Source organism: Bacillus rossius, unplaced genomic scaffold (assembly GCF_032445375.1).
Source record: "Bacillus rossius redtenbacheri isolate Brsri unplaced genomic scaffold, Brsri_v3 Brsri_v3_scf106, whole genome shotgun sequence".
Lineage (NCBI taxonomy): Eukaryota > Metazoa > Arthropoda > Insecta > Phasmatodea > Bacillidae > Bacillus > Bacillus rossius.
In genome coordinates, this window is record NW_026962080.1 from 86,114 (window position 1) to 102,295 (window position 16,182).

Sequence of the window (16,182 nt, forward strand, 5' to 3'; positions counted from 1 at the left end):
GGGCTCGGTGTGGACCTACATCCGTCGGCTCAAGGCTACCTCCCGTACGATTCCGCCTCTTACTGTTGGCGTTCGTCAGGTTGACTCTCCTGCGGAGCAGGCGGAGGTCATCGCCGCTCATTTCGAAGGAACGTTCCAGGTGCCGCGTCCCGTTCTGGGCGCAGGCCCAGCTCACACGTTGCCGACCTCCTTTACTTGCGTGGCGCCCCCTCCTGTTGAGGGGTGGATGCTCACAACGCCCAAAGAGGTCGGGAAGATCTTGAAGACTGTGCGCCTCTCTGCGGCTCCTGGACACGACGGCATTCCTCCACGACTGGTTACTTCGTTGTCCAGGAAAGGAATCGTCTACCTGACCGTCCTCATTAATGCTATCTTCTTGCTGCTCCACTTTCCGACCTCCTGGAAGCACTCTGTTGTGGTCCCGGTGCTGAAGAAGGATCAACTGCGTCATTTTCCGGCTTCCTATCGCCCCATTTCGCTCTTGTCGATCCTGTCGAAGGTGGCGGAGCAAGTGTTGTTGTCCCGTCTTCGCGTGGCCGTCGACGTCCTGCAGTTGTTGCCTGACCATCAATTTGGTTTCCGGAAGCGGCACTCGGCCATGCACGCTGTTGCGCTCCTCGTCGACAAGATCACAGCGGGTTTCAATAGGTCTGAGCACTCCATGTTAATCTCCTTGGACTTGGCAAAGGCCTTTGATTCCATTCAACATCCGGCGCTCCTTCACAAATTGCGCTCCTTTGGTCTGTCCGAGCGGCTGCTCACCATCCTCCACAGCGCGCTTCAGGCTCGGACGTTTCAGGTGCGGGTCGCCTCGTCACTCTCCACCACGCGGGACATCACCACCGGCGTTCCTCAGGGGTCCGTGCTCAGCCCCATGTTGTTCGCGCTGTACGTTTCCGACATTCCTGCTGTTCCGAACACTCAGATCGTACAATACGCTGACGACACGACCTTGCTCGCTTCTGGCACGGACGCTTATCTTCTGCGTGCGCGTGCACAGCTGGGCCTCAACGTTCTGCAGGACTATTTCTCGCGCTGGGGGGTCTCCGCCAATGCTGCTAAGTCCACGGCTCTGTTCTTCACCAAGCGTCGGAAACGTCCGCCCGCGCCCCTCACGCTTTGCGGCTCGCCTATCGCCTGGTCCGACAATGTGCGCATTCTTGGGTTCCATCTCGACCGCACTTTGACCTGGCACGACCACGTTCGTCAGTTGGCCGCTCGGACACGCACCGCTCTTCGTGCCGTCCGCTCCGTTCTCTTGCCGGTCAGCTCCATCGAACTGGACCTCCGTCTTTTCCTTTGGCGCACGCTCGTCCTTCCGGTTCTGTTGTACGGTGCCGTGGTGTGGGCCTACGTGCCCAAGTTCTGTTTCCGGCCTATCGCCTCCACCTACAACTTCTGCCTCCGCTTCGTCGCCGGCCGTTCCGTCCGCACGCCTCTTCCGGAGCTGTACGAGTTCACCGGCTCTCCTCATCCCGGCGATCTCGTCACGTCGCTGGCTCGGAACTTCTACTCCCGCACGCCGCGCCACCACAACCCCCTCGTCTCGTCTCTGGCCGACTACGACCCGACCGTCTGGCACCCCCATCGGCGTCTCCGAGACTTCAGCCTCGAACGCCCTCCATAGCCCTCGTGTGCTGCCGCCTGCTGCCCTCCACCGTCTCTGTGCAGTGTGGTGTCCTGCAGTGTTGTGCTCGCGTCATGGCCTGTCCGTTTTAACCTCTGTTTGTGTCTACTGCTCTCGTGAGCGAAGCTGCGGCCCGTGCTGCGAAGAACCTGTGTTTTGTGTTGAGTGGCCGCCGTGTCGGCGAAGAACCTGTGTTGGTGTGCCCCTCCGTCGCGCCGGTTTCGTATTTTGTTAAATATATTGAGTGTGCTGTCCATTTGCTACTGTAACTGTATTCGCCTAGTTATGCATTGTTAATTACTGCCGTGTTTTCTGTATTGTAATATTTAACCTTTATTATTCACTTGTTCCTTTTATTTTGCTGTACTGTAATTTTATGATTAACGCAGGGTTTTTATTATTTTCCCTGTAGCATTGCTGTGTTGTTTTGTGTAATGTATTATGTATGCTCATTATTGTTAAGTTGATGTATATGCTTAAAGGAACGGGCTAACCGTTGGGTTAAGTTTGTGTACAGTGTCTGTTTGTGTACTTTATTGTAAAGTGTACATGTCTTTCCGGGATGAATAAAGTCATCCTAACTAAAAAAAAAAAAAAAAAAAAAAAAAAAAAAAAAAAAAAAAAAAAAAAAAAAAAAAAAAAAAAAAAAAAAAAAAAAAAACTTGCACTTCGGTTGAGCTGACCTCTGCGATTACCCCAAATGTGGGTAACTCGGGCGCGTAATTTTTGGTAGTCGGGACTGCGTTCGCGCTGTCCCGGTGAAAAAATTTCAACTTAGTAGTTGTGAAGTAGTGTTAAGAATTATGTACAGTGAAGTGTAATTTTTTTTTTTTTTTTCATCTGTGTATGGTATGTAATGCATTCGTAGGTCTCAAGTTTACGGTGCCTTGGCGAACAACCCCACCGTCTTGAAAGTGCGGAAGGAAGGTACGTAATTGTGCATGGTAATAGTTGAAAAAAGAAAAAAAAAATTCCCATGAACGATACTTGTCCAATTCGATTTTTCAGATTTCCCCCTCCCCGCCTCACCCCCGGGCCCAGTGGTTTAACGGTAACCGGCCCAGTGTGTAAACACTGGGCACAACAAAAAATTGTTTAAAGACTCATCAAATGTTCCCCTCCACGGAAATCTTTAGTTTTTTTTTTTTTTTTTTTTTTTTTTTTTTTCAAAGGGAACTCCCACTGAAGGGAGTTACCCACCAAAAAAAAAATTCATCTTTAATATAAAAAGCGGATACAGGTGAACACAAATAAAACACAACATAGAACACGAATACATGGCCACAAGGGCGAATGGTGACAATCTTTATTCAACACTGACGAAACGGGGCCCCTCCGACGATACCGTCCTAGAGGTCCAGCTGCTTGTTGGGCGGCGAATCTTCTGTGGGCTGCCGGGGGCGACTCGGGGCGCAGAAGGCGCCGGGCCGCAGATGAAGACGGTCCGGAGCAGTGGCGATGGTAGGCAGTAGTTCACTGAGAGCAGAGATCGTGATGGGATGATGCCTGGTAACATTCCTCAGAGCCAACCGTGGACGTGGTGATCACCGTCGTCAGCTGCCGGGCCCACCAGCCGCGACTGCACCAGCGTCAACGTCATCGGGGTCAGGGCGTCTCAAATGATCGTAGGTAAAGAGCGGTCGGCGGGGGTGAGGGGCGTCAGGCAGGGGCTCTGCAAGGAGTCGGATCAGGGGGTTGTCAGAACGCCGGCAGTGGCGGAGGAACTTCTTAGTCACCTTGCAGAGCAGCTCGTGTAAGTGCGGGAGCCCAGTCTGGTCCAGGAGGGTCTGCCGTAAGGTGGCGCGAGGGAGACCGAGCAGGAGGCGGGCACCGAGAAAGTAGGACCGGGCGATCGGACGGAGGTTGTACAGAGAGGAGTGGACCCAAGCCGGGCACGCGTAGAGGAAGTGGGGAAGAACGAAGGAACGGTAGGCAGTCACACGAACGTCGAGAGGGGTGCCGGATGTCGGTCTGAGTACGGTGGCCAGCTGAGCCATGACGGCACGGGACTTGGTGCGGATGGAGTCGAGGTGCGGCAGAAAAGTAAAGGTATTGTCTAGGGTGACCCCCAGATAACGGATGCGAGGCGACCAGGGGATGGCTACGGCGGAGATGACTGGCGGGTGGTCGTGGTGTGGATGAAGTCGGGAGAAGAGGATGGATCGTGATTTAGAGTGATTGAGCCCGATGCCATGCGCGAGGAACTGATTGTTGAGGGAAGTGAGGCCGCGGCCGAGACGGTCGCAGAGCAGCCGCTCGGAAACTGAAGAGGCCAGGAGACAGGTATCATCGGCGTACTGGACAAGATAGGTGCCGGGAGGGGGCTTGAGATCAGAGATGTGGAGGGTAAAAAGTAGCGGTGAGAGAATGGCGCCCTGGGGGACGCCGGCGGAGATGGGGCGGGGGCCGGAGAGGACCCCCTCCACCCGAACCCGGAAGGTGCGACCCTCCAGGAAGGAGCAGAGGAGGCGGACGAGATGAGATGAGAGGTCGGTGGCAGAGAGGCGCTGGAGGAGCTGGGCATGCGGAACGGAATCGAAAGCACGGGCGAGGTCAAGAAGCACCATGCCCGTGTGTTGCCGCCTGGCGAATCCCTGGACCACCAGGTGCTCCACACGGGCAATGGCGTGGGTCGTCGAGTGGCGGGGGCGGAAACCGAACTGGTGGCGGGGTAGAAGGTCCAGGGTGGTGACTTGAAAGAGGAGACGGCGGTGGATCGCCCGTTCCGCGACCTTGGACAGAATAGGAAGAAGCGAGATGGGCCGAAAAGATGAAGGGAGAGACGGGGGCTTGCCAGGTTTGGGGATGGGTGAGACGATGGCGGTTTTCCAGGGGGTGGGGAAGTGGCAGAGGAGGAACATTGCGTTGAAAAGACGGGTCAGAAACACAAGGGCCTTGCGAGGTAGGGCACGGAGCACGGGGGAGGGCAGAGAGTCGTGGCCAGGAGCAGAACGGGGCCGAAGGCGGGCGAGCAGGGTGCGGACCTCGGAAGGCGTGACGAGCGGCAGGGGGAAGGCGGCCGGAAGGGGGGGCAAAGTGACGTGGCGAGACAGGAGGCGGGCCCCGTCCTCGTCGTCCGAAGACTCGGAGGACAGGGAAGGGCCGGGTGCGGATGCGAAGGTGGTCGCCAGGTAGGCGGCCACCGCCTCGGATCGCTCCGAGGCCGTTTCCGCCACACCCGTGGGGGTGGTCAGCGGGGGGATGGTGGTAGGAACCGAGCGGAGACGACGGACGTGAGACCAGAGGGAGCCGGAGCAAGCAGAGAGGGATTGGAGACGCCGAGTCTCCAGACGGGCCCTCCACTCCGCGACCAATCGCCGGCAGCGCCCCCGCAGCACCAGGTACACCCGCCGGTGCAGCAGGGAACGACTAGCCTGCCAGAGGACGCGGAAGCGGTTGCGCAAGGACAAGGCGTCCCGGAGGTAAGGCGGAAATGGGTCGACAAGGGGACGGGGGGGAACCAGAGGTATGTTGGCAGAGGCGGCCGCGGAAATGGCGTCGGTCAGCGAGAGAACGTTGGCGTCAAGGCGGGCAGGGGTATCGAACGGAACAGACAGGTCAATGGCAGCGGAGAGGGAACGCTGAAAACCGCCCCAGTCGGCCTTGGGAAAATCGAAGCGGGGGAGGTGGGGGTTAGAATGGGGGTGAAAGTGAAGTGTGGCAAGAACAGGCAAGTGGTCGGAGGTGCCGGAGGCGATGGTGGTGAGATCCGAGAGAATGGGGAGGGGCGTGGACAGTGCAAAGTCGATGATGCTGGGTTGCCGGTTGAGCTGGGCCGGAAAAAATGTCGGGGTCGGAGGGGCATAAAGAGAGAGAGGAGTACGCCGAAGGAGTTGCCGGAGGGAGCTGCCCCGCCGGTTTGCGGCGGCACAGCCCCAGAAGGGATGGGTGGCGTTGAAGTCCCCGGCCAGCACGACGTGGGCGTCGAGCCGACCGAGGGCGACAACGTCGGCCGTGGGAAAGGCGAACTGAGGGGGGAGGTACAAGGATACCAAGGTCAGGGAGTACGGGAGGCCGTGCAAGCGCACAGCAACCGCCTCGGCCGCGGGGGAAGAAGGGATGCGACGGCGATGATGTGAAATGGTGTTGCGGACGAGTAACGCCACCCCCCCCGCCCCGACCATCGCGATCGGCACGGTGGACCGCATACCCGGGGACCAGGACGGGGGCAGAGGGGGAGAGCCAGGTCTCAGAAAGGAACACGACGTCGGGCGATCGCTCGTGGAGCAGGTGCAAAAGGTCGTGGAGCTTAGGGAGGAGGGAAAAGACGTTCCAGATGAGGACACTAAGGGGAGGGGCGGGATCCATCGAAGAAATTCAGAAGGGCCTGGAGGAGCACTTCGAACTTCTCGGTGGAGGTGCGGGCTCGGGAGAGTGCCGTCAGGACAGTCCGGATGAGCGGGAGGTACTGTCGGATGAATGAAATGAAGTCGTGAATGAGGGATGAAAGCGACGAGCAGTCTGAGTCGGAGGCAAGCGGTCGAGAGTCAGAAGAAGGAGCGGAAGGAGGAGGGTGCGAGGTGGCAGAGGGGGGAACAACCGGTACAACGGGGGGAGGGCGTGCCCAAGCATTGGTGGAGAGAGCAGGAAACGTCTTGGGATCGGACAGGGACGGGACAGAGGGCCCGGTCCCCACGGCAGTCGTCGTGGCGTCAGTGAGTCGTTGAGGGTGTCGGCGCAGGTAAGCCTGAATCACGCGACAGTCAGTGGAAGTAGCGAAGTGGGCCCCGTCACAGAGCGTGCAGCGTCGGGTAGTCGAGGTGCAGTCCCGAGACCAGTGGGGCCCAGCGCACTTGAAACAGGCGAGGTCCCGGTGGCATCGGGAGGACGGGTGTCCAGGCCGCTGGCAGCGGTAGCACTGAGGTACGCGCCCCGAGCCGCGGTATTTCTCAACTGCCACCACCCAGCAGCCCAATGACTTCAACTTCAGGAAGGGGGCTGCCTCACCCAGACCGGATGTAGTGACCAGGAAAGGCCGGGTCGTTGAAGTAGGAGAGGTGCGCATGGCCACCACAGATGCCACAGGTAGGTGCAGGTCGAGCAGGGACTGGGTGACCTCGTCAGCCGTCGTGGAGAGAGGGAGTTTCTTGATCACAACTCGATCGGCACGCTCGTCGGGGCGGAGATGGGTGTAGGGTTTATATCCGAGGCGTTGGAGTTCGTCAAATAGGAGCTGGTGGTCCTGAGGGTTGCTGGTATAAAAGGAGGTGCGGTCATTGACGGAGGTGACAGAGAGAGGACCGGAGAGGAGAGACTGAAAACGTTGTGCAGTGGCGAAGGGGCCGGCTGTGGGCGTGAGAAGGCAGGCGATCGGAGGCATGCGAGGCGTGCGAGGAGTGGAGGTAGGCGGGCGAGGCGCCGCCGAGGAGGAGGCACGAGGCTGCGAGGCTGGAGGGCGGGGTGGAGCACGAGATGAGCTGGGACTCGTCGAAGAGGGGCCCGGGAGAGTGGTGAAGGGCACAGGAGGAGGTTGCGTGTCGGGCCGGTGCCGTTTAGCATGCTGCTTGCGGCGGGGCTTGGCAGTCAAGGGTCGGTCCGAGGAGGCAGCCCCAGCGCCGTCGTCGGTGTCGGTATCCGGTAGACTGAGGAGACTGTCGTAGCGGTTGCTGGTAGGGACGGCATCGTCGGAGGAGTGCTGGTCGGGGTGGGCGCGCTTGACGGTCTTCGTGGGAACGATGAAGCCGGTGTCCATGGGAGTAGCAGTCGCAGCAGGAGGAACGGCGGCAGGCGGTGAGTCGGTCGGCAACAGCGGAAGAGAAGGCGCAGGAGACATGACCGGTGAAGTGATGCAGGCCGTGGTGGTAGTAGTAGTCACAGTTGGTGGTGTTGGAGCAGAGGTAGTCGTAGGCAGAGCGAGGATGGTGGAGACGTCCAGGCCGTGAAGATGTTTCGTCTCGCTGACCTTAATGCAAACAGTCTGGGTGCGCAGCCCGGCCGGCGCGGGGGAGGGAGGCGGAGCCACCCCCCCGACCCCAGCAGCGCCCGCCTCCCCAGACCCGACTTGCATGGTCTCCAAGCGCTGGCGATGCGGTCCACAGTATTGTCGTGGCTGGGGTGGCCGATTGTCAGTAGTCATCTCATCGCCAGAACCGGCCTCGGCCGAGGGCCTCGGACCAAAGTCGTCCCCGCCCTGGTTCGGCGTCATCGGGAGAGAGTCCATTCCAAACTCTCCCCTCGGCCTCCCCAATAGGCTACAACTTGGTTGCCGGGAGTCACAAGAAGTGGCCTCGGCCGATGGCCTCTGACCGAGGTCGCCCCCGCCCTGGTTTGGCTTCATCGGGAGGGAGTCCATTCCAAACTCCCCCCTCAGCCGCCCCAATAGGCCGCGACTCGGTGGCGCACAGCACTCACAAGAAGAAGATCTAGGATCTAAGAACTAGATCTACACAAGAGCACTCCTGGTGGTCGACTCAGGAACTAGCAGCAGCAGGTCTCGGCGGCTCGCTGAAATTGCTGAAAGGAAACCAGTTAGTTAATGGCCAAAAGTGCTCAGATTTGCTTCAAAAAGCTTTTAAAAAATTCCCCTGAACAGTTTGATGCCTTTGAAGGGAAACCAGAGCACGGTTGAAACTTTGAAAATCCGGACTATATAGGAAAAATGTGCGGACCACCACTAATGGTGAAAATAGCGTACGGTCGTGCAGCCTGAAGCCGCGAATCGTCCGAAAATCGCCTCGTGGGACACGGCACTCGATATTTCGTGAAACCCTAGGTATGTTGCTAATGGAAAAAAGTTCCCCTCTCGACTGTGCCGTGGTGCCCGCCTTTTTGCCGAGGCGGACGCGACGACCCGAGTGCCGCCACGCGGCAAACGGTGTAACCAAGTGCCGCCACGCGGCAAACGGGGTAACCAAATGCACGCGGCGGTCGACCGTCGCCGTGGGTACAGAAACAAAGGAAACGAGGTGCGAGTAGAAACGGGCAGTTGTAGGAAGAAATTGTATTTGCATTGTTGGTGTGTACTGTCATGTAGTGTGATGAACTGGCACGGGAGTGTTATGTCTGGGGAAAGAGCTGTTTCGGAGGTAGAAGTACATAACCTCAAAACACGTTGATGAGGTGGTCCGAGCTCCAAGTGAAATAGAAAAGCGAAACACTGCGCAGCATACTTACCTGGCGTAGGGGCTACCCTGATCAAGCAGGGGGTTCCCCCAGGGTGAGGCTCTTCCCTTGCACTTCGGTTGAGCTGACCTCTGCGATTACCCCAAATGTGGGTAACTCGGGCGCGTAATTTTTGGTAGTCGGGACTGCGTTCGCGCTGTCCCGGTGAAAAAATTTCAACTTAGTAGTTGTGAAGTAGTGTTAAGAATTATGTACAGTGAAGTGTAATTTTTTTTTTTTTTTTCATCTGTGTATGGTATGTAATGCATTCGTAGGTCTCAAGTTTACGGTGCCTTGGCGAACAACCCCACCGTCTTGAAAGTGCGGAAGGAAGGTACGTAATTGTGCATGGTAATAGTTGAAAAAAGAAAAAAAAAATTCCCATGAACGATACTTGTCCAATTCGATTTTTCAGATTTCCCCCTCCCCGCCTCACCCCCGGGCCCAGTGGTTTAACGGTAACCGGCCCAGTGTGTAAACACTGGGCACAACAAAAAATTGTTTAAAGACTCATCAAATGTTCCCCTCCACGGAAATCTTTAGTAAAAGGCGAAAGATTTATGCGTTTGAAGGGAAACCAGAGCACGGTTGAAACTTTGAAAATCCGGACTATATAGGAAAAATGTGCGGACCACCACTAATGGTGAAAATAGCGTACGGTCGTGCAGCCTGAAGCCGCGAATCGTCCGAAAATCGCCTCGTGGGACACGGCACTCGATATTTCGTGAAACCCTAGGTATGTTGCTAATGGAAAAAAGTTCCCCTCTCGACTGTGCCGTGGTGCCCGCCTTTTTGCCGAGGCGGACGCGACGACCCGAGTGCCGCCACGCGGCAAACGGTGTAACCAAGTGCCGCCACGCGGCAAACGGGGTAACCAAATGCACGCGGCGGTCGACCGTCGCCGTGGGTACAGAAACAAAGGAAACGAGGTGCGAGTAGAAACGGGCAGTTGTAGGAAGAAATTGTATTTGCATTGTTGGTGTGTACTGTCATGTAGTGTGATGAACTGGCACGGGAGTGTTATGTCTGGGGAAAGAGCTGTTTCGGAGGTAGAAGTACATAACCTCAAAACACGTTGATGAGGTGGTCCGAGCTCCAAGTGAAATAGAAAAGCGAAACACTGCGCAGCATACTTACCTGGCGTAGGGGCTACCCTGATCAAGCAGGGGGTTCCCCCAGGGTGAGGCTCTTCCCTTGCACTTCGGTTGAGCTGACCTCTGCGATTACCCCAAATGTGGGTAACTCGGGCGCGTAATTTTTGGTAGTCGGGACTGCGTTCGCGCTGTCCCGGTGAAAAAATTTCAACTTAGTAGTTGTGAAGTAGTGTTAAGAATTATGTACAGTGAAGTGTAATTTTTTTTTTTTTTTTCATCTGTGTATGGTATGTAATGCATTCGTAGGTCTCAAGTTTACGGTGCCTTGGCGAACAACCCCACCGTCTTGAAAGTGCGGAAGGAAGGTACGTAATTGTGCATGGTAATAGTTGAAAAAAGAAAAAAAAAATTCCCATGAACGATACTTGTCCAATTCGATTTTTCAGATTTCCCCCTCCCCGCCTCACCCCCGGGCCCAGTGGTTTAACGGTAACCGGCCCAGTGTGTAAACACTGGGCACAACAAAAAATTGTTTAAAGACTCATCAAATGTTCCCCTCCACGGAAATCTTTAGTAAAAGGCGAAAGATTTATGCGTTTGAAGGGAAACCAGAGCACGGTTGAAACTTTGAAAATCCGGACTATATAGGAAAAATGTGCGGACCACCACTAATGGTGAAAATAGCGTACGGTCGTGCAGCCTGAAGCCGCGAATCGTCCGAAAATCGCCTCGTGGGACACGGCACTCGATATTTCGTGAAACCCTAGGTATGTTGCTAATGGAAAAAAGTTCCCCTCTCGACTGTGCCGTGGTGCCCGCCTTTTTGCCGAGGCGGACGCGACGACCCGAGTGCCGCCACGCGGCAAACGGTGTAACCAAGTGCCGCCACGCGGCAAACGGGGTAACCAAATGCACGCGGCGGTCGACCGTCGCCGTGGGTACAGAAACAAAGGAAACGAGGTGCGAGTAGAAACGGGCAGTTGTAGGAAGAAATTGTATTTGCATTGTTGGTGTGTACTGTCATGTAGTGTGATGAACTGGCACGGGAGTGTTATGTCTGGGGAAAGAGCTGTTTCGGAGGTAGAAGTACATAACCTCAAAACACGTTGATGAGGTGGTCCGAGCTCCAAGTGAAATAGAAAAGCGAAACACTGCGCAGCATACTTACCTGGCGTAGGGGCTACCCTGATCAAGCAGGGGGTTCCCCCAGGGTGAGGCTCTTCCCTTGCACTTCGGTTGAGCTGACCTCTGCGATTACCCCAAATGTGGGTAACTCGGGCGCGTAATTTTTGGTAGTCGGGACTGCGTTCGCGCTGTCCCGGTGAAAAAATTTCAACTTAGTAGTTGTGAAGTAGTGTTAAGAATTATGTACAGTGAAGTGTAATTTTTTTTTTTTTTTTCATCTGTGTATGGTATGTAATGCATTCGTAGGTCTCAAGTTTACGGTGCCTTGGCGAACAACCCCACCGTCTTGAAAGTGCGGAAGGAAGGTACGTAATTGTGCATGGTAATAGTTGAAAAAAGAAAAAAAAAATTCCCATGAACGATACTTGTCCAATTCGATTTTTCAGATTTCCCCCTCCCCGCCTCACCCCCGGGCCCAGTGGTTTAACGGTAACCGGCCCAGTGTGTAAACACTGGGCACAACAAAAAATTGTTTAAAGACTCATCAAATGTTCCCCTCCACGGAAATCTTTAGTAAAAGGCGAAAGATTTATGCGTTTGAAGGGAAACCAGAGCACGGTTGAAACTTTGAAAATCCGGACTATATAGGAAAAATGTGCGGACCACCACTAATGGTGAAAATAGCGTACGGTCGTGCAGCCTGAAGCCGCGAATCGTCCGAAAATCGCCTCGTGGGACACGGCACTCGATATTTCGTGAAACCCTAGGTATGTTGCTAATGGAAAAAAGTTCCCCTCTCGACTGTGCCGTGGTGCCCGCCTTTTTGCCGAGGCGGACGCGACGACCCGAGTGCCGCCACGCGGCAAACGGTGTAACCAAGTGCCGCCACGCGGCAAACGGGGTAACCAAATGCACGCGGCGGTCGACCGTCGCCGTGGGTACAGAAACAAAGGAAACGAGGTGCGAGTAGAAACGGGCAGTTGTAGGAAGAAATTGTATTTGCATTGTTGGTGTGTACTGTCATGTAGTGTGATGAACTGGCACGGGAGTGTTATGTCTGGGGAAAGAGCTGTTTCGGAGGTAGAAGTACATAACCTCAAAACACGTTGATGAGGTGGTCCGAGCTCCAAGTGAAATAGAAAAGCGAAACACTGCGCAGCATACTTACCTGGCGTAGGGGCTACCCTGATCAAGCAGGGGGTTCCCCCAGGGTGAGGCTCTTCCCTTGCACTTCGGTTGAGCTGACCTCTGCGATTACCCCAAATGTGGGTAACTCGGGCGCGTAATTTTTGGTAGTCGGGACTGCGTTCGCGCTGTCCCGGTGAAAAAATTTCAACTTAGTAGTTGTGAAGTAGTGTTAAGAATTATGTACAGTGAAGTGTAATTTTTTTTTTTTTTTTCATCTGTGTATGGTATGTAATGCATTCGTAGGTCTCAAGTTTACGGTGCCTTGGCGAACAACCCCACCGTCTTGAAAGTGCGGAAGGAAGGTACGTAATTGTGCATGGTAATAGTTGAAAAAAGAAAAAAAAAATTCCCATGAACGATACTTGTCCAATTCGATTTTTCAGATTTCCCCCTCCCCGCCTCACCCCCGGGCCCAGTGGTTTAACGGTAACCGGCCCAGTGTGTAAACACTGGGCACAACAAAAAATTGTTTAAAGACTCATCAAATGTTCCCCTCCACGGAAATCTTTAGTAAAAGGCGAAAGATTTATGCGTTTGAAGGGAAACCAGAGCACGGTTGAAACTTTGAAAATCCGGACTATATAGGAAAAATGTGCGGACCACCACTAATGGTGAAAATAGCGTACGGTCGTGCAGCCTGAAGCCGCGAATCGTCCGAAAATCGCCTCGTGGGACACGGCACTCGATATTTCGTGAAACCCTAGGTATGTTGCTAATGGAAAAAAGTTCCCCTCTCGACTGTGCCGTGGTGCCCGCCTTTTTGCCGAGGCGGACGCGACGACCCGAGTGCCGCCACGCGGCAAACGGTGTAACCAAGTGCCGCCACGCGGCAAACGGGGTAACCAAATGCACGCGGCGGTCGACCGTCGCCGTGGGTACAGAAACAAAGGAAACGAGGTGCGAGTAGAAACGGGCAGTTGTAGGAAGAAATTGTATTTGCATTGTTGGTGTGTACTGTCATGTAGTGTGATGAACTGGCACGGGAGTGTTATGTCTGGGGAAAGAGCTGTTTCGGAGGTAGAAGTACATAACCTCAAAACACGTTGATGAGGTGGTCCGAGCTCCAAGTGAAATAGAAAAGCGAAACACTGCGCAGCATACTTACCTGGCGTAGGGGCTACCCTGATCAAGCAGGGGGTTCCCCCAGGGTGAGGCTCTTCCCTTGCACTTCGGTTGAGCTGACCTCTGCGATTACCCCAAATGTGGGTAACTCGGGCGCGTAATTTTTGGTAGTCGGGACTGCGTTCGCGCTGTCCCGGTGAAAAAATTTCAACTTAGTAGTTGTGAAGTAGTGTTAAGAATTATGTACAGTGAAGTGTAATTTTTTTTTTTTTTTTCATCTGTGTATGGTATGTAATGCATTCGTAGGTCTCAAGTTTACGGTGCCTTGGCGAACAACCCCACCGTCTTGAAAGTGCGGAAGGAAGGTACGTAATTGTGCATGGTAATAGTTGAAAAAAGAAAAAAAAAATTCCCATGAACGATACTTGTCCAATTCGATTTTTCAGATTTCCCCCTCCCCGCCTCACCCCCGGGCCCAGTGGTTTAACGGTAACCGGCCCAGTGTGTAAACACTGGGCACAACAAAAAATTGTTTAAAGACTCATCAAATGTTCCCCTCCACGGAAATCTTTAGTAAAAGGCGAAAGATTTATGCGTTTGAAGGGAAACCAGAGCACGGTTGAAACTTTGAAAATCCGGACTATATAGGAAAAATGTGCGGACCACCACTAATGGTGAAAATAGCGTACGGTCGTGCAGCCTGAAGCCGCGAATCGTCCGAAAATCGCCTCGTGGGACACGGCACTCGATATTTCGTGAAACCCTAGGTATGTTGCTAATGGAAAAAAGTTCCCCTCTCGACTGTGCCGTGGTGCCCGCCTTTTTGCCGAGGCGGACGCGACGACCCGAGTGCCGCCACGCGGCAAACGGTGTAACCAAGTGCCGCCACGCGGCAAACGGGGTAACCAAATGCACGCGGCGGTCGACCGTCGCCGTGGGTACAGAAACAAAGGAAACGAGGTGCGAGTAGAAACGGGCAGTTGTAGGAAGAAATTGTATTTGCATTGTTGGTGTGTACTGTCATGTAGTGTGATGAACTGGCACGGGAGTGTTATGTCTGGGGAAAGAGCTGTTTCGGAGGTAGAAGTACATAACCTCAAAACACGTTGATGAGGTGGTCCGAGCTCCAAGTGAAATAGAAAAGCGAAACACTGCGCAGCATACTTACCTGGCGTAGGGGCTACCCTGATCAAGCAGGGGGTTCCCCCAGGGTGAGGCTCTTCCCTTGCACTTCGGTTGAGCTGACCTCTGCGATTACCCCAAATGTGGGTAACTCGGGCGCGTAATTTTTGGTAGTCGGGACTGCGTTCGCGCTGTCCCGGTGAAAAAATTTCAACTTAGTAGTTGTGAAGTAGTGTTAAGAATTATGTACAGTGAAGTGTAATTTTTTTTTTTTTTTTCATCTGTGTATGGTATGTAATGCATTCGTAGGTCTCAAGTTTACGGTGCCTTGGCGAACAACCCCACCGTCTTGAAAGTGCGGAAGGAAGGTACGTAATTGTGCATGGTAATAGTTGAAAAAAGAAAAAAAAAATTCCCATGAACGATACTTGTCCAATTCGATTTTTCAGATTTCCCCCTCCCCGCCTCACCCCCGGGCCCAGTGGTTTAACGGTAACCGGCCCAGTGTGTAAACACTGGGCACAACAAAAAATTGTTTAAAGACTCATCAAATGTTCCCCTCCACGGAAATCTTTAGTAAAAGGCGAAAGATTTATGCGTTTGAAGGGAAACCAGAGCACGGTTGAAACTTTGAAAATCCGGACTATATAGGAAAAATGTGCGGACCACCACTAATGGTGAAAATAGCGTACGGTCGTGCAGCCTGAAGCCGCGAATCGTCCGAAAATCGCCTCGTGGGACACGGCACTCGATATTTCGTGAAACCCTAGGTATGTTGCTAATGGAAAAAAGTTCCCCTCTCGACTGTGCCGTGGTGCCCGCCTTTTTGCCGAGGCGGACGCGACGACCCGAGTGCCGCCACGCGGCAAACGGTGTAACCAAGTGCCGCCACGCGGCAAACGGGGTAACCAAATGCACGCGGCGGTCGACCGTCGCCGTGGGTACAGAAACAAAGGAAACGAGGTGCGAGTAGAAACGGGCAGTTGTAGGAAGAAATTGTATTTGCATTGTTGGTGTGTACTGTCATGTAGTGTGATGAACTGGCACGGGAGTGTTATGTCTGGGGAAAGAGCTGTTTCGGAGGTAGAAGTACATAACCTCAAAACACGTTGATGAGGTGGTCCGAGCTCCAAGTGAAATAGAAAAGCGAAACACTGCGCAGCATACTTACCTGGCGTAGGGGCTACCCTGATCAAGCAGGGGGTTCCCCCAGGGTGAGGCTCTTCCCTTGCACTTCGGTTGAGCTGACCTCTGCGATTACCCCAAATGTGGGTAACTCGGGCGCGTAATTTTTGGTAGTCGGGACTGCGTTCGCGCTGTCCCGGTGAAAAAATTTCAACTTAGTAGTTGTGAAGTAGTGTTAAGAATTATGTACAGTGAAGTGTAATTTTTTTTTTTTTTTTCATCTGTGTATGGTATGTAATGCATTCGTAGGTCTCAAGTTTACGGTGCCTTGGCGAACAACCCCACCGTCTTGAAAGTGCGGAAGGAAGGTACGTAATTGTGCATGGTAATAGTTGAAAAAAGAAAAAAAAAATTCCCATGAACGATACTTGTCCAATTCGATTTTTCAGATTTCCCCCTCCCCGCCTCACCCCCGGGCCCAGTGGTTTAACGGTAACCGGCCCAGTGTGTAAACACTGGGCACAACAAAAAATTGTTTAAAGACTCATCAAATGTTCCCCTCCACGGAAATCTTTAGTTTTTTTTTTTTTTTTTTTTTTTTTTTTTTTTTTTTTTTTTTTTTTTTTTTTTTTTTTTTTTTTCAAAAGTGGGGCCCCTAGGGGCCCCACACACAAAAACATCATTTAATACATAAAGATACATACAAGGCAGTTGACAAGAACACTGTACAGAACATAA

General features: G+C 53.7%; 13 non-coding genes across 13 annotated transcripts; 7 read left to right on the plus strand and 6 right to left on the minus strand.

The window, feature by feature from the left end:
• Positions 1-8,732: 8,732 nt before the first annotated feature.
• LOC134543493 (U1 spliceosomal RNA) lies at positions 8,733-8,895 on the plus strand. The gene has a single exon (XR_010076987.1). It is a non-coding gene; the product is annotated as a U1 spliceosomal RNA (small nuclear RNA).
• Positions 8,896-9,194: 299 nt separating this feature from the next.
• LOC134543456 (U5 spliceosomal RNA) lies at positions 9,195-9,314 on the minus strand. Its single transcript, XR_010076952.1, has one exon. It is a non-coding gene; the product is annotated as a U5 spliceosomal RNA (small nuclear RNA).
• A 543-nt stretch (positions 9,315-9,857) lies between these two features.
• LOC134543494 (U1 spliceosomal RNA) lies at positions 9,858-10,020 on the plus strand. The gene has a single exon (XR_010076988.1). It is a non-coding gene; the product is annotated as a U1 spliceosomal RNA (small nuclear RNA).
• A 299-nt stretch (positions 10,021-10,319) lies between these two features.
• On the minus strand, positions 10,320-10,439 carry LOC134543457 (U5 spliceosomal RNA). Its single transcript, XR_010076953.1, has one exon. It is a non-coding gene; the product is annotated as a U5 spliceosomal RNA (small nuclear RNA).
• Positions 10,440-10,982: 543 nt separating this feature from the next.
• LOC134543495 (U1 spliceosomal RNA) lies at positions 10,983-11,145 on the plus strand. The gene has a single exon (XR_010076989.1). It is a non-coding gene; the product is annotated as a U1 spliceosomal RNA (small nuclear RNA).
• A 299-nt stretch (positions 11,146-11,444) lies between these two features.
• LOC134543458 (U5 spliceosomal RNA) lies at positions 11,445-11,564 on the minus strand. Its single transcript, XR_010076954.1, has one exon. It is a non-coding gene; the product is annotated as a U5 spliceosomal RNA (small nuclear RNA).
• A 543-nt stretch (positions 11,565-12,107) lies between these two features.
• On the plus strand, positions 12,108-12,270 carry LOC134543496 (U1 spliceosomal RNA). Its single transcript, XR_010076990.1, has one exon. It is a non-coding gene; the product is annotated as a U1 spliceosomal RNA (small nuclear RNA).
• A 299-nt stretch (positions 12,271-12,569) lies between these two features.
• On the minus strand, positions 12,570-12,689 carry LOC134543460 (U5 spliceosomal RNA). The gene has a single exon (XR_010076956.1). It is a non-coding gene; the product is annotated as a U5 spliceosomal RNA (small nuclear RNA).
• A 543-nt stretch (positions 12,690-13,232) lies between these two features.
• LOC134543497 (U1 spliceosomal RNA) lies at positions 13,233-13,395 on the plus strand. Its single transcript, XR_010076991.1, has one exon. It is a non-coding gene; the product is annotated as a U1 spliceosomal RNA (small nuclear RNA).
• Positions 13,396-13,694: 299 nt separating this feature from the next.
• Positions 13,695-13,814, minus strand: LOC134543461 (U5 spliceosomal RNA). The gene has a single exon (XR_010076957.1). It is a non-coding gene; the product is annotated as a U5 spliceosomal RNA (small nuclear RNA).
• Positions 13,815-14,357: 543 nt separating this feature from the next.
• Positions 14,358-14,520, plus strand: LOC134543499 (U1 spliceosomal RNA). Its single transcript, XR_010076993.1, has one exon. It is a non-coding gene; the product is annotated as a U1 spliceosomal RNA (small nuclear RNA).
• A 299-nt stretch (positions 14,521-14,819) lies between these two features.
• Positions 14,820-14,939, minus strand: LOC134543462 (U5 spliceosomal RNA). The gene has a single exon (XR_010076958.1). It is a non-coding gene; the product is annotated as a U5 spliceosomal RNA (small nuclear RNA).
• A 543-nt stretch (positions 14,940-15,482) lies between these two features.
• LOC134543501 (U1 spliceosomal RNA) lies at positions 15,483-15,645 on the plus strand. Its single transcript, XR_010076994.1, has one exon. It is a non-coding gene; the product is annotated as a U1 spliceosomal RNA (small nuclear RNA).
• Positions 15,646-16,182: the final 537 nt, after the last annotated feature.